We start from the raw sequence: 12,571 nt of genomic DNA on the forward strand, positions 1-12,571 counted from the left end.
ACCATCAAGTCATCCAGTATGTAGCTTTGTGCATAATAATATGTTGATTTAGGTGTAATGAAACCTTGTTGCGTAGGATTATGTGTGTTCACCTTGTTTCTAGGTAAATACTTTATAGTGCACCAGAGGAAGTTATAATTCTCATAACTTTGCATGTTGACTGTATGATGAGAAGCAGCATCTGAATATCGCTTTGACTACTTAGCAGTGGTGGCGGCAAGACAAACCTCCTTCACCCAAACTACGTCTTAGTTTAGAGGCAAAAGCCGAGCTGCAAAAAATTTGGCCTTGCCACAAAAATTGAATTATATTGGCTCAGAATGCCTAGAAGTAAAAAACGGCAACCTTGGGAACGATTATGCAAAGTGAAACGCGGTTAAGCCCACTGCTACTGGTTTTCCATTCCATCCAACAGGAGAAAAAGTTAAAAAAAAGGCTGTTATTGCAGAGTTTATCCACCTTAATAAATATATTGAAGCATTTATTCATGCCATGACAGTTGTAGCTGTAGCTCATTTTAGCCATGCTGTATAGCGTCTTTGTGTTACATGCAGCTGTAAGAGTGAACATTGCTTCTGGGGGATTTATTAACACTGGGGTACTTGATGGTCCATTTCAGCCTCAAATTAAACCCTACTACAGATATCATTTAATGTTTTCTTTTGTTTTCACTAAACACTGACAACACTGTCAAAATCTTTTGAAATAAACTGTGCTTTATATTTCTGTGTAATGGAGTGACAAAAATATTTCTTCAATGTTTTGAATCATTTTCATTGTTTTGGTCCTATAACTGTATGTAGGGAACAAATCAGAAACTTGTTACATGCAAACAGAGACCCAATAACACATACAATATTTGCTTAAACAAATAGGATTTTCAAACTTGCAAACCACTTCTACTGTACCGCAGGATTAGCCAGCATAAAGAAACAAACGTTTATATGACGATATACACTATTACTGTCTTTTTATTTCTGAAAATATACCATATTAAGAATACTACAAATAACATACTGCACATTAACTTTGTATTTGCTAAAGTCTGACAATTGTCTCTTATCATCTCCTCCGAAGGCCAGCTGACAGAACAGAGAAAGCCCATTGCTCTCACTGACACAAACATAGATACAAATAGCCGACTAGCTAGTTTACCATCATGCAAACCTTTAAGGCTGTTTTGTTTGCTCACAGCTGAGACTCAAAAGAAAGGCAGGACCGGTGCTGAAAAGGCCAGCTTTGACAGTTTTCACACAAAGAGTTCACTGTTGGTTAACAGTGAGCAGCCTGTTTCTGGGAGGTTTGCACTGTTTCTGGGGCCCATTTCATGGAACAGTTAGCAAGGCCAAAGGCAACCCATGAACTGGAGTGATAGTTATGGCCCTCAGGGCCAAACCTGGGACTGGCCCTGTCGCTCGCCCCCTGTTGCCCCCACCCAGTATCGAAGCTTTTACAAAGCTGACTGGGGCACTGGGTGCTGCAGGTGTCCTCTCATAAAGACCCACATCACATGGCCCGTTGGCCTGACTCAGCTGGCATGTTTTAGTTCCTTTCTTCACCACCGCAGGTGTCAAGACAATGGTGTGGCAACTTACAGTCAACTTGTTCAGTTGTTGCTTTAGACCCCATTTTCTGCATTTTTATATTAGCACACCGTAGTGCTTTGCAAATGTATTCATAGCCATTGAAATTTACTACATTTTCTCATGCTACAACCACAAACTACAATTTATTTTATTGGAGTCTTATGTGTTAGACCAACAAAATGTTGTGCATAACTGTGAGGGTGTTTCGTTTAGCTTTACCTTTGCTCGCATGTGATCTATGCGAATGCATGTATGTGTATATGAGCATGTGAATAGCTAAAAGAGATAGAGGAAGACACAGAATTATTTATTCTCAACAGGGTGAATGATTAAATGTGGTGTAAAATGCTTTGAGGTCCTCTTGACTTGATAAAATGTTATACAGGCCATTTACCAACATTTATGTGTTGAATGAATTGTAATTGGCTTTTTCAAGTCTTGAATGTGAAGCATAGAGTGATTCATTTGCTCAAGTTGAAACGGAACAACCTAACAATTATCGAGCAAATTAACATTAAAACCTTACTTGGGCATTAGATTGACACCCGACTATCCATCACTGTAACGGTGCAAGGCCCGTCTATTCTTCTTTTCTTTTGTGCAAGTGTTTTAGAAGTGGAGAGAAACTGTACAGGCAGTAGATATTAGAAACTACAATCTCTGCCTTTGTTTTAGTTAGCAGTAATGGAATGGAGGGCCCAGAAATACCATTTGTGTGGTAAGCAGGCAAAAGAGGAAGAAAACATAAGAGTAAAGACTAGAAAGAGATTAATATACAGGCTTCTCTCCTTCTAACCACAGAGTGGGCATAAAGAGCCCAGCATCTCATTGATGTCAGCTGTAGCTGTGCCTATCCTTTATTTTTCAGTTTGGTTTGGACAGAGCAGGCGGCCTGGTCTGCAGGAGTTGGGAGGACATGGCCCAGGCTTTCCCACATCACTCACAGGCCCCTGATAGGCGGTCACACAGGCCGATAATGACAGGGTGAGAGATTTAGTATTAAAGTCGCCTCTGCTGCCTCCTCTGCTCCTGTCTGACGTCAGACTGTTAAATACGGGGATGAGAGCATGGCATGGCCTACGGGATAGAGAGTTAGACCTGTCTTAAGTATAGAGTTTTGTGTAAGAGAAGCCTTGGCTTGGATCCACAGGGCTGTTTCCATGGACTCACACTATACACAACAATGGGGCATTTGGGATTGCAGTTATAGATTGAAAGAATTGTAATTTGTGACAAACATAAATTCAGTGATTGTAAATGGCAATGGAAATGGGGCAGGGAAATGACAATAATTCAGTCAAAGAGCTCAACCTACTGGGTGGACTACAAATTAGACAATGAAATATTTCTCTCTAGTTTTAGCTTGTTCAGACATTGTGGCTTTCCTTTAGTATTAAAATAATAAGTATCGCATGTAAATTTAAGGTGCTTTCTGGTTTTTTGTAAAGTTTTAATTTTGCAGTTTATGACTAATCAATGCTGAGACAGAAAAAAACTAGGTTGCTGGTGGCTAGTTTTCATAAATGTCATATAATCACTGGTAAAAGACCTTATTGTCTACACCATGTTGCAGCTCAACCGTACAAGCTATACCCAAAGTAGATTAGCAACATAAAAGCAGCCGAAAGCTGCACCTGCATCGACAGATCATCACACCATTGTGGCATTTAAAGAAAAGGCCTCAGTCAAACATGCCCCCTAACCTTCACTAGCTAACATAAACTAATTAGGGTTGCTCTGAAAGGAATGGTCTGCCATTGGACTAATCAGCTTCCACTGATCTTGACCATGCAATGCTGCTCCAGCCTGTTCTCCCCTCTAGAACCTCATTATCACACATTTTCAAAGGAGCGCCATGGCAAACGGAAGGGGGTTGAAAAGATGAAGAAATTTAGGAGGTGGTTGTCCAGGAAGGGGGCTTCCCCAGTTCCTCTCTCCTCACATTGGACTCAGAAGAGAAATGTCAAGCGTGAAGCTCGGAGAGCGGTCAGAACTGCTCAGTCCAGTAGGCAGCACAGAGGGGGCCTTTGTCCACCATCACTTAGCACCAATTACAGCCCGTCAAAATAGTTCTTCTGCTGCGGGGCGACGTGTTAATGGGCCCGGTTGGGTGTGAGGAGCGACCTTGTCCACACACACCAACCATGGGTCAGGGGTTAATAGGGCCCTTTTGATGTGGCGGATGAGATTTTGGCAACCTTTAGCTGCCCAGGGAATGCTAGCACAAAGACGCAGAATGTGATACAATTAGGCAGACAACTAGCTGCAATGAATGGAGTTTCTCCAAAGATGTGGGATGGCTACCTCAGTCAGGACAGATTGGCAGCCCTATTCTGGCCAAACTGGTGCTTTGGAAGGTCAATGCCCTTCACAAATGCACAAGAGGAGCCAGGTGAGGGCACAGACACCAGCCAAAGAACTTTTGCTTGAAGTGAGCAGTAATTAAAATCCTGTTGAACAAATGACTGCCCTTCTGGACACAAAGAAGGTCCTTTTGTACTTGTGAAAAGGTCAGAGACCATTGAGTCTTCCGCTGCATTTCCCATCTCCGTCCTGAGCTGGAGCTGGACTCAAACAAGTGAATGGGCCAGCACGCCTGTAGGTCGCCCTCAGCCAAACTTGGAAATAATTCGTTGTACAATATGTGAAACTTAACTTGGCACCACTGATGTCTGACCTATACTGTGTTTCCTGAGTTTAAGTAATCAGTGATTATCTGATTTAAGATGAAAAAAGGTTCATAACACAGAGCTGCATTACGTGTGTTTAGTCTTGGCATCTGAGCATAAACTAAGACCTATACCTCAAGTGTGGGAATTGTACTAAAATCCTGCATGTTCCTTTAGTTTCTTCACAGTTCCTTGTTAGCGGGGGACCAGAACTTTTGCAAAAATATATGAAAAAGAAACCATCGTAACTACACTGAGTAAATTCAACCACATGCAATCGTGTGGGAACCCGTGGATGACATCCATCTGCCTTCTCCAAAATACTTTCTGAACTTACTGATGTACAGTTCATTACCCTTACCCAATCCTCCTGGAAATGGATGTGGTGATCTGGCTCCCAGCTTCATCTACTTAATGTTGAAATAAAGGAGGTGATTGAACTCAGCCTCCAAATTGGATTTGTGTAATCTGCATCGAGTTTGAACATCCTGTGTAAACACAAGCGTGTGCAGATGCCGGAAATGCCACGGCTGGAAATGAAAATGCCCATAGTTGACTTTGGCAGAAAATCAGGGTAGCAGAAACAGGGATGAAGCATAAACACAAGCAGGAGTGTGTCCATTGTTTGCTAGAGGGTCAAAGGCTGCTCCGAATGACTGCAATGAAATTTTATAGATTGATTTAGAGTGATGTGGTGGGAAGATTATAATAGGGGATTAATAATTTTAGTAATAATGTTGTAATTTGTCTTGTAGCAATACCTTAGGAAGTACATCGTCTCTTTGTTGTTTTTTATGAAAATACTTTGAAAATTTTTAAATTTTTAAATCACATGTTCTTGCATTTACTGGGAACAGAGTCTGCAACATCTGCTCATAACCTTTACACCAAATTCAACTTGGCACAATGATGTGGAAGAAAAATTGAAGAAACACAAACATCATTAAGAGTTCATGTGTTTCTGTTAAACAACCCTTTAGTTATACTCTCATTTCCTTAATGGCTTTGCAGCTGGATTTCACCCCTGAGCTTAGTCACACAGCGTTGGCCCCAAACATTGTTTCTTTTGCTGCTTTTCTCTCAGCGATAAGTAAGAATATGACTTAGGCTCGATAGGATTCATTTGCCTTAAAATGCTGCACCCTTTAGAGCCCAACTCATTAGAGCATGTGTTTTAGGGAAGGGAGGGGACTGGAGGTCTCTAAAGGTTAATTCCAGATGCAGAGCCTCCTTGAAGTGGCATGACAACATGTCTCCTCCGCTAAGATTGGATGCATTTTTGTCCATCAAGCTGACTTGATGACAAGAGGCTCATTACTGAGATGATTGCCTTTCTGTGTCTTTATCTCTCACAAACACCCATACACGTTTCTCTCCTCCTGCACTGCATGTGCACATTTGTCAGTTGCATAAGCGAAATTAATTCCCGATGGAAATGGTGTTTGCGCAAGTAGTTGTGTTTTTGAAAAGCAAAAGCTGATTTCTTTAAACTTAATTCAAGAACTAATTTAAATCTTGACACTTTTATATTTTATTGCGTCAGATGTCTCAAATATGTGGAGATGTTATTGAGCTGCCCTTGTTTATGTCGTTCTGTTGATTTATCACGACAAGCTATACATCTTTATGACTTATTCAAAGTGTTCTGCTTGATCTTGAAGACAGCAAATACAGCAAAGGAGAACAATAAAATGAAAGATGAAGGAGACAAAAAAGAAACCACAAAGTGGTGAAGACAAAACAGCTGAGGAAGACAGAAAGCGAAAAAAAAGGAAAAGAACATGAGACGTGCTGAAAAATAAGAATGCAAGGAGGAAAAAAGAAAACAAAGACAAGCGAGAGAGTGAGATGTGGGCCATTCATAAGCAGACTTCTCTAAGGGATCTTAGGCCAGCACACCTGCTACTATTCACTTCAGAGGAAATAGACACTCTGTGGAAGAGAGGCTCTTGGCCTCGGGACAAAACCGCTGCAGCGCCAAATTAGAAACAGGAAGGACTGTGGGTAAGGCTCAGATTAAAAACGTACTCCCCACATGGACTCAATATACTGCAGCCCTGATCCGCTGTGGAAACCTAAAACCCAACAGCACTATTTTATGCCCCAGTCAACAGAACGCCCGGTGTTTGCTCAGTGACACGATGAAGACGAAGTCCAATGTCAACCCCTGAATGTTGGTAAACTGTGGTATTCTAAATACTGCCCATTCTAATAAAGGAAGGAAGTTTCTAAGTATACATACAGTAGATTTACTGTAGAAGTAAAGAATCGTGTCTTGTTGCTAAACTAAATAATTGCATTGTTCCATCAAAAAGTATAGTATACACAAAGAGTGTTTTTCTTTGTGCAGGTGATGAAGAATGTTCCAGGTAATGAGAAACCTATGGTAAAAATAAAAACACATTGGTCTAACTTTGTCCTTACATTACACTCAACTCTTTCTACTCTATCATTTATCAAACTGACAGCCAGATGACTTGTTGTGTAAGAACACACTAACAGGGAGGACAGAGTGCAGTGTCCCATAGATAGCCGTTAGGATAGCTTATAATGTCAGCTGACAGCAATCAAAACCAAATAGTACAGAAAACATAGTCAACACAATGTATAACTATTTAAAAAGGGGTGGAAAAGAGTAAAAAAGGAAACTATAACACTTCTAAAATTATTTCCTAGAAGTTTTTACATTTTGTCACATTAAAACCACAACTTGTGTGTATTTTATTGCACTTTTATTATGCTTTCGTGGCACATAGTTGTGGCACAGAGTTGTTTTTAGATTTTCCATGAATGAAAATCTGAAGAAGATTGTGGAGTGCATGTTTATGAACTGCCTCCCCAGCCCACTTTCCCCTCTAATAAAGACCCACGTCACACTCTTCAGACTTTTATACGTAACAAAAATTAAGAAGGTTTGTGTTCTTTTACTTTCACTTTAGAATTATTAACTTAACATGTTGGATTTGTCACATAAATCCCAAGAAATACACTGAAGCTGATGGATGTTACGTGATAGAATGTGAAAAGCTCAGGACATTTGCAAAGCATTGTACTAATATAAAAGTCTTTCTCTGTCTTTTGACAAACACCTTCTGTCTGAGGGTAAAAAAGAAAAAAAACAAAACTTCCAAGGCAAAAGTTGGGACTAAAACGGTGTTCTCAAATTCCCCAAAACAGTATTTATATTAAATTGATTACATTTATTATTATAGAAATATCTACCTTTTTTATTCAACCCAAAAAAGTAGTTTTCTCACTGAGTTATAAAAAAAGAATAATATTTTCAAGGTTTTTTTTTTCTTTCTTTTTATAGACATAAAGTCTTTTATGTAACACATTGACACATGGGAGTACAAAAATGGAAGGGAGAATGTAATGACAATTAAATGGCTTTAGGCTGTTCTTTTCTCTAAATGTCTGTTTGATTTGTGTTTGTCACCAAAGTCTTGGCCTAAAAAGTATAGGTCATCACCTAAGTTATGAAGGCCCACGCTCGCTAAGCGCTTTCTGAAAGATGTCTGCACCAGGCATGCTGATTTACAAGCATAAACACATTCATGCATACGTGCTTATGCACATTTTGCCAGATGGGGAGAGTGCTCAGTAGTAAGACTCTAATAGGAAAACCTGCCATGACATCACCCAGGGGAGTGCAGGTGCAGGGCCGGGACAGGAAGTGAGTCACAGGAAGCTTGGTGAGGCAGACTTTGCCATGCCAATGACAGGCTGTGGGAGTGCGATGTGAAGAGCTTTGAGTTATACTTGGTGGCTTAATTGGCTGAGTCCCCTAGGTTTTGGAACTGCTTTATAGGCATCTGTCGTCTCAGTCCTTCCAGAATAACAGACATGTTTTCAACAAGGGTGCGTGTGGTGTGCAAAAACAAATGCTATTTACTTTTCAGACATCTGTTGTCTCTCCGCATTTTAACTATCATATTAGTTTGGACGTCTTGCATTTGTTTACAATCTGTGATTTCGTTCAGAGAGTGTTTACTTTAAAAGGTGTTTAGCCTCATAAGTACGTGTTGTCAGTTTGTCATTTAAGTTTTTACTATAACCTGCAAATCCCCAGCATGGAGATTTGTAACAAACTGACAGATGGATGGATGAATGAAGGAGATGTGCATGTGTCCTTGACAATGGCAGTCCAGTAGTTTACACAAAGTTTATTACACTAATGAGAAAAGTGTGGGGAATGGGCTGGTTCCATACCACCCAGGGAAGTGGAGTCTGTTTACCCTGGTGTACTGCATCTGGAAGTGGCCTCCTGGTAATCTGCTCTACGAACAAAAGGTTCAGCACCAGCTTGTTCTCATAGACCACCAAGTGAGACCTTGAACTTCATAACAGGTCTCAGACTTTCCTCGCTCGGATCAACTCTTGCTTTGGGAACTGAGGTTTGTTGACAACTCAAGGTGCTTCTCAAAACTTCTAAATATATGAGGCCTCTTATTTTCTCTAATTTTGGTGACAGCTCAGATTTGTTTTTATCTAAAAGTTAGCTGTGGCCACAGTAGCATTGATATATTCAAACTTTAAAGTTCCACCTTGGCAACAGCTGTAGGATTTAATGAAGACCTACAGTGTCCCAATGGGTTTCTAGGCAAACAGGCATGTGCGACCTCTTTACACATGCCGGGATTAGTTGGACAGCCTGGAGATTTAGTCAAACATTATAGATTGGCAAACTGTCTTTTCCACCACTTATCAAAATATTCCGTATTTTAATCACCTGCTGTCCACCGATACCAGTGGTCTGCAATTGTGGCACTTTGGATCTTCCAAAATAGCTCTTAAAAAGCTCCCCTAAAAATGATAAAGAACCAACTACTGCTTTTAAATATGGACAAATGCATGTTTTAGCAGTTTGTTTTAGCGGGCATGCTACTCACTGCATGTATGCTATCCTGACAGCGTATGGCTATCTGATAGAACAACGGCTCTCAGTGAGTGACACTCCAGTCCTATCTAATAAGTAAAGAGCCGTGGAGAAGAATCGACTGTTTCTGAATGTCACCTCACTATATTGCAGACTTTTGGACATAGCGTTGTCCCATATATGCGACAAGACAGTCAACATCTCCGCACAATAACTCAGACAGTGAGTGACTTTTTTTCATCACAAATTCTTGTGTCTCTGTACAGCTAGCTTTGCTAACATCACGTTAACGGAGCTTACCTTCTTTGAGCTACTTTTCTAAGTGACGAAAAAAGTTAGACATTGTCCCCACCGTCTGTGAAAGCGAAGCGCTGCTGAGTTAGCTGTGGCCATCGGATTTTTTATGATTTATGGAGCGCTATTATATTACTGACGATTAGACAAACATTTTCTGCCGCTGAGAGAAAACCACGGTGCATGTCCTGGAGCGCCGCGCGCGAGTGAAAGGTGGGGAGGGGAGGGGGAAGGGAAAAACACGTAGTTGCTTGGATTTTAATCGGTGCATTTTGCATCCACTGAAAACAAAGATGTTAACAAATAAACTGGACAGTATGCTGCATGTTTAGTGGTATTTTCACAGTTGCGGTCTCGACTGGTCTTGAAATAAAATGCCGAGTCCTCAGCGCCCGAGACCGAGACAAGACTGAGACCAAATGCGGTCGAGTCCAAGACGAGACTGAGACCATCAAAAAATGGTCTTAAGACCGGTCTCGAGACCAAGACCAATTTCGAGTACCACAACACTGGCAGCCATCATTACTTTTTAGCACAAAAGGAGAAACTTGCATACCTGAGAGCACCAGCCCATTTGTAAATTATAGACGCCACACAGCATTATGTTTTGTTGCTGGAGAGATGGGAAAAAATATTAAAGCAGGATGTAAAGACTTCAGCCAGAAAGTCAAAGTTTGGGTGTAAATTGGTCTTTCAAATGGGTAATGACAATAGTAACACTGTCAAATTAGTTGGAGATTATTTTCAAAGTGACTTTAAGGCCTAAAAAAACAGAACTTAATTGACTGACCAACATGTCCAGATGTGACAATAATCAGGATTATCCCTCAGGGCCTTCTGTTAAGGGTACAAGTGAAAAAACAGTCGGTTATCCAAACTACTTTATTAATACCACAAGTGTTGATGAAGTCTTCACCTGCTGAGATTTTTTGCCTTCTCTATGTACCTTAGAAGCAGGTAGATTTGTGCAAAACTTCAAAACTTTTAAAACAAGCAGGCTTTTTCCAGCCAAAACCAAAAAGAACAGAGACTGATTGCAAAAGAGTTCAGGGGGGACCACTAGAAGTAAAGACACAAACAAACTGGAGAACTTTCTTTTTCATAAGCCATGTTCTGTCTGAGGCCTTTTTACACATTGGTTATGCCTTAAAAAAGATGTTTTCACTAAGCCTGCACTGTTTCTCTTTGGTTATACAAACACAGCACAAACTGGGTCAGCACTGTGCCAGTGTGTGCCTAAACACAACAAGATGGCAGTGGGGAATCAGTGGCGTGACAACAGCATCACTGGGTATAATGGTGAACTGCTCTTGTTGAAAGAGACTTAATGTTCTATAGCCATGAAAAGTCTAGAGACTTTTGAAATGAAACACCAGTCCTTTACTGATGAGTAGTAAAATAAATATTCCCCATTCCCTACTGGATTATGTTTTGACTGTAAAAATTACAAAAGAATTGAATTAAATCTGCAAAATTATACAAATTTCATCCAACCGCTGCAATTTTCACATGAATTTTCACAAATGGGTTTAGATTATAGCCAACACTGTTGGAGCTCAAGACTTTTTATTGTCTTGGGTTTATGACAACTCTCTCATTATTTAATTGAGTTGCACTGAATCTCCCATAAAAATCCACAAGACAGGTATTGTAGAGGGTTATTAGAGAGGGAAGCTCTGCTGCATCTTGTGAAAGGTACAGAGTAATTGTGTTCATACTTGTTTCTTTCCCTGTGCCAACACAGCTGTCTCAAATGGTGGAATTACTTCCTAAGTATATTATACCATTCATTATACTGTTCTGCAGAGGCCTGTTAATGAACCATCATTTGTTTCACGTGTGGACCACCTGACTCAGAAAAAGATCTAAAGCATACAGAGTACTTACCCCTGGGGACTGTTCTTCTATCTTGTGATTGAACTATGTTTGTGTTATTTCTTGATTTAGCTTGTCTAAGGTGTCTTTCAGCAGCACAGTTTTGCTTAAAACTGCAGGATGTAACTTCTATTAAAAAAAAGTTTTCTACATATTTGTTAAAACTGCCACTACATCATGATAGTATGATATGAGAGAGATAATGTGCTAAAAGATTGATATCCTCCACCTCCTCCTGTTGCTACTATTGCCATTTGAAGAAATACACTGCTCCCAGTCAAAAACAGCCAATAAGAGCCAGAAGTATGCTCTTAGCACTGTCAATCAACCTCATGTATGCACTGCTCAATGTGCTAACAATTTATCGTTCCAGAAAAACTGTTTATCTGCCGTCATCGGAGTCTCTGCTAACTAGCCTGAGCATTCATGACAGGCTGAAGGGAAGACTCTGTAGCATAGCAGAGGGCAGGGGGGAGAGGGAGTGAGTAGTCAATCACAAGCATGATTGACACCACTAACACCCTAATCCTGGCTCCAATTGGTTATTTCTAGTTAGTACTAGCAGCATTGGGAGAAAACAGAGGAGTTTTATTTTATTTATTTATTTATTTTTTTGACACTCACATCGCCAGTCTTGTACTATATTGTCACAACATAGTGACAGTTTTACCAAAAATGTAAAAAAAGAGAGATATTTTTCTTAAGTTTCATACTGCAATTTTAATGTATAAAATGCTCCAGTACCACCTACCTAACTTGTCTCATACTGTAATGTACACAATTTAATTTTCAGCTAAGCTAAGCTACTATATGTATTTTTTTGGCAAACAATTTGTAGCATGAGTGACTTACCGTAATAACGCCCCATGTAGTGTGTTACATAATTTACCATATAATTTAAAAGTGCTAATCAAATACCTTAGCAACCAAATAATAATCTTACAATAACGGAATATAATGTTATAATGTAATAATGACATGCTTCTCCTCTTGCTGTGCAAATATAGTTTATTTAATAATTTCTTATTATTTAATTATTATTTTGTACCATTATATCAAAGCAATTTCCTAGCCAGTGAACTCACTTACTGGGGGTGGCAATAAAATTTGATTCTGATATTGGCATTCAAAAAATCTTGAAAACCACAGGACTGTACGGTGTCTCACATTTGCGATGGAAATAAAAACAGAACACATGCGATGTTTGTGCTGATATCACATGTCTGACAACTTTGTGGCCAAAGTCTGCAGTGGTTGTGTCCGTCTTG

The sequence above is a fragment of the Poecilia latipinna genome, unplaced genomic scaffold (genome assembly GCF_001443285.1).
Source record: "Poecilia latipinna isolate Pla-1442-1.1 unplaced genomic scaffold, P_latipinna-1.0 Scaffold191, whole genome shotgun sequence".
Taxonomy (NCBI): domain Eukaryota; kingdom Metazoa; phylum Chordata; class Actinopteri; order Cyprinodontiformes; family Poeciliidae; genus Poecilia; species Poecilia latipinna.